This window comes from Sturnira hondurensis, unplaced genomic scaffold, assembly GCF_014824575.4.
Source record: "Sturnira hondurensis isolate 20B ecotype Veracruz unplaced genomic scaffold, ASM1482457v3 Scaffold0014584, whole genome shotgun sequence".
Lineage (NCBI taxonomy): Eukaryota > Metazoa > Chordata > Mammalia > Chiroptera > Phyllostomidae > Sturnira > Sturnira hondurensis.
This window is the reverse complement of record NW_028087215.1, coordinates 376001-380834: the sequence shown is the minus strand read 5'-3', so window position 1 is coordinate 380834 and position 4834 is coordinate 376001. Positions and strand designations below refer to the sequence as shown.

The 4834-nt window shown below is 39.5% G+C and overlaps 1 pseudogene; it reads left to right on the top strand.

The window, feature by feature from the left end:
- The first annotated feature begins 3370 nt into the window (after positions 1-3370).
- The window catches only part of LOC118999115 (alpha-fetoprotein-like), a 29429-nt pseudogene continuing 27965 nt past the window's right edge, over positions 3371-4834 (top strand).

Sequence of the window (4834 nt, the reverse complement as noted above, 5' to 3'; positions counted from 1 at the left end):
TTCTCAAAGACTGATTTCATGCGTCAAACTGATAACAAAATTAAACAATCATGATTTATTTAGTCCATCAGCATCTCTGGCTGACTGACTAAATCTCCACGGCAGGCAGGACTCAAAATAGCAATTGTGTGGGCAGAATCCTCACAGATCCTGTTCTTGCTGCTCCCAGGAAGGAAAAGGGAAGTTGAGGGCGCCCAGCATTGCTGCTGATGCCACTACCACCACCCTCACTAGCGAGCACTGAATGTTTTCCATGTACCCAGCCCTGTCCTAGGTACTTTTCTTGCATTATCTCATTTAATCCTAATAACGCCATAAAGTAGACATCATTTCTAGTCCCACTTTACAAACAAGGGATCTGAGGCTTGGGGGGATAAGCTAATTTGTCAGGGTCATATGATTAGTAGTTGACAGAACCAAGATTGGAGTCCTCTAATTCCAGAAGAATATTCTTAGCCTCTGTATGCACTACCTCTCAGGCATGGCCATGCTGTGTGCCTTATAAAATCTGTTATATGGAGAGAAGGACAGGGACCCTTCTCTCCCTCCCTCTGAAGCCAAAATTGCTGCTGCGTTGGAGCTGTAAGTGCTTGGCAGTGATGTCTAAGGAGAGGGAGTAACTGGGCAACTGGGAAATGAAGGTTGTTCATAAGCTCAAGGCCTGAGCATCCTTATCCGTCTCTAAACTGTTAAGGCTGTTAGTCTTCCAGTGTCTGCAATTGAAGATGATGATCACTTAATGAGTGACACTTGAGAATATTCAAAGAGGTCTTTTGGAATAACATTCAGGGCATAATTTTGGGGGTTCTTTTTTATTTATTCAACAAATAGTTATTATACTGTCATCATGTGTCAGGTACTATGGATACGAATGTGAGCCATTTAGACATGGTTCTTGCATCTTGCGGGGCAGGGGAGAAGGGCCATAGGCAAGCAGTGATATATGTCAGAGGTGCGGGGGTGGAAAAGGACCCGCTGTGGGTGTGCCCTGCACAGTCGCTCAGTCTAAGCTGAAGAAGCAGGGTGAGAAGTGGGTGGGGGGTTTCCAAACCCTACTGCCATTAACCTGCCCTATGGTTTCAGACAAGTTCCCTCCAGCCTAACACCTCCATTTCTTTGTGTGGGAAGGGAGAATAATGTCCATGTCACAAACGCTTCACAGAAATGGATCAAATTACTATACTATAACGTAACCAATACGATGGCCAGCAGATAATAGGTATGTACTTCATGAAGCTATTTTTGTCCTTTTACCATTTTTCTAAATGCTCTCCTTCACTAATGAGAATAACAAGGAAGAACGTTTTGCTTAAATAATGAACTGTAAGTTCAGCAAGCAGAAGTGAAACGGAGCAGAATTAGCTAATTCAATTTTGCATCTACCAGTGGATCCTACTCTGTGCCAATACTATGCTAACAGCAGCAGCTATGCAACCTGAACCCCAGGAACCTGTTACCAACATAAGGCTCTTTCACAAAAGAAACTGCCGTACAACTCCCTCTGATGTGCCAGAGAACAAATTAATATTAATCCCTGCGACGCGAGGGGGGAAAGGCATGGTTTATTCAAAACACATTTTGTACGGAGAAGGGAGAATTCAGAACAACTTCTTCTGTATTGCTCAGATGGAGCTCATACCAATCAATAAAACATATGGAGAATTGATGCAGGAAGAATTTCTAGTGCCAGAGATGCTTATAAAATGATAAGCCTTGTGGTGTGCTAATGAGTGTCAGGGCTAATGAGTGTGTGAGCAGTCTGCAGCCAAGTTTTGGGTGGGATCTAGGGATCCATTTGTAGTTTTTCTAAAGTTTGTGGTGCAAATAATATTTTTAAAAAATCATCAGTGTGTTTGTACTTGTGTACCTTCCATTTTTTTATAGTAAAGGTCAGCATGAAGATCTTATTGTCTTAGAGAGCAAAGTCTCTGCTGTCTTTTGAGTCCTATCACAAAACTCATTCTTCATCTTTGCTTAAATGATCCCCACTACTTGTTTTTCTTCTGGTCTGAAATTCCACCATCAGGCACTAAGGACTTCACATCTTCCTAAGCTTTCAAGAGTTTTACTGTGAGAGGATGGTTCCCCTAGAGAGTTAATTTCACCCAATTTTTTAAAAAGGGGAATTAATGTAGCACACGTACAACAGATTTTTCCCCTTTACGTGCCAACTCCAATCAATTAATAGTGGCTGTCCTGTGGCATTGCACTGCGAATGACTTTGGGGCTGAGTCTTGATTCAGAGACAAAGAGTGCAGGCATCAACTAGTAATGTCTGCAGTGGGTGACAGTGACAGCACTCACCCAAAGGATTTGCCATCCCTAGAGTAAGAGGTCCATTTCTGACAGTTCCCCTGGGCTTAGAGTAAGATCTCAAGGGAATGGCTCTAAGGATGCAGGGCAGAAAGGATAGTGAATATTAGGGTGCTCTGAGGACCCTGAGAAGCATGACGAAACTCTGGCAAAGGAGATCTTCTGTTTGCTAATGCTGGCTTTCTATCACAGGTGGCCATCCATACTCTTTACATTAACCAGTGTGTCCCAAATTTTAATAATAACAGCCATGTTATTGTTTTTCAGGCAAACATATCTCTTTTACTTGTGATGCTTCTTTGCCTAGAGGACCAGAACTGCCAATGTGTGGGTCGCAGAATCAGTCAGGGGACTGCCGGCCTGAGAGATGACCTGGTCCAACCCTTGTCTGAAACTGAGGAAACTGAGGACAGAAGTGGTTAAAGTAGTCCCCAGTGACCTCCCATTTCCAAAATGTTTGGACCTCACATTTATTTTAGATTTTTCATTGAATCAGTAGTTTCCTGCCCTAGACCCAAGAACTGAATGACAGACAAAGCAGACAGGAGCTGAGGAATGTTGGGACCTCGGCTTTTGATACTAGTTCTTGGCTAGGATAGGATCTGAAGTTGGACAAACCTCAATTTCTACCTGTGAGCCCACAAGCAAATAATGTGACCCTGAGTTTTAATTATTTATTCAAGAAAAAGACTATTGCTCTTGTATAGTCATATAAAGTGCCAGATTCACAGTAAGCACTCAGTAAACACAATCCATTCTCTTAGGTTTTCTCCCGAAGCCTGTGCTCCCAACTCTTTCCACGGGCATGAGTATATGCCTGGCACTGGAACTGGAGACTTAGTCATTTATTTGAATTTGGGGTAGTACATGTTTGTCTTGTCCCCTGCCCCTTTAGAACTTTGTACATGTCAAACAGACATGGAAATGAGGAAATATCTCATTCCAGGAAATGAGATATTTACCAAAAGCATTTATTGATTCCTTCACTACAAAGCCTATATGGTGTAATCTTGAGAAAACAAGTATATTGATGTGATTTGTTTTAAAATCCAGTATTCATTCATGAATGGCTATCCATCAACGTTTCTTCATTGCTGTGAATTCTTCAATTTGATCAGGTTTGTAGTGACCTGAAAAGAATATTCACCAGGAAAAGTTTAATTATTAATATTAATCACTTAAAAAGATTATAAAAGGATTCTTCAGTTCTCTCAAATGATAGAACACCTTCTATAAAACTTCATCTGAAATAATGAAGGCTGTTAGACTCATGTCTCTTCTGGTTTTGTTCAACTACATTAAATGTCAAACTCTTCTGAGAAGTTTCCTAGATGCAGGTAGGAAATACTATGTACAGTCTACACATTCCAAGTGCCAGGAGTAAGAGGTAATGACTACTGAAGTGCGTAGGGAAAGACTTATCTTTCTCAGTGTGCATCACTTGACAATAGGGTCATTGAAAATTGCTGGACATTCACTTGTGGAATGAAGAAAGGAAGAGAGCTAATACATTGAGACAACCCACAGGAGGAGCTCACTCTAGCCTTTATTTCTGTGTAGGTGAGAAAATGGTGCCTCTAAAACTTATACTTAAAATTGGATAACTGGTTTTAGATAAAACACAAGTGTTCATCATATCAGGAATAATACTAGAGCTACATTATTTAGCATCTGTTATGAACCAGACACTGTGATCAGTGCTTTACACCTGTAATTTCATTTAATATGAACAACCACTTATTGTAATACAACTTACTTATATTTCACGGGTAGAGAAATGAAAGTCTAAGAGCTTAAGTTACTTTTCCAAGGCCACTTTAAGCATCAGAGCTCGAAGATGAACTCAGAATAGCTGTCTCTAACGGCTTCCCCTGGCTTTAATATAACAAATAATAATGGTTTTGTTATTTAGTAGATAGCTGCTAAGCATTTTAAAAGCTTTTAATACAAGAAGGAAGATATTGTTTTCAATAGAAAACATGTGTGAATACGGTGAGTCGAGGAGATGAGGAAGATGAAGGTGATGAACAGATCCAAGCTGAGATACTGCTTTTGCCAAATTAACCAAACTCTAATTTCCTTAATATTTTTTCAATGTGGTATCTAAGCTAATGTGCAGAGTTAAATAACCCGATCATCAAGTTTAATTAATTCAGAAGTGTCAACATAAGTGCATGTAACTTACTTGTAGGCCAATGATAGAGTTCAATTACATAATATACTTGGAAAGAAGTAAATCATTCACAGGATACAGCTTAAATATAAGTAAGATATATTTTGGTAATTTTTCTAATTTATGGTAATTAAAACATATTTGGAAATATATGGGTACATAAATATAGATTTCAGAATTTTAAAGGGGGATTTCAATTTGTAAAATTTCCTCTTCTGCATACAAAGTATTTTTTTCTTTTTTCAGCCATACAGCACACTAATAGCCAGAATTATCTGGAGGATAACTCTGGATCAGAAATTCTTTTCTGATTCAGAAAAGAATCAGTATTCTTTTCTGAAACTTAAA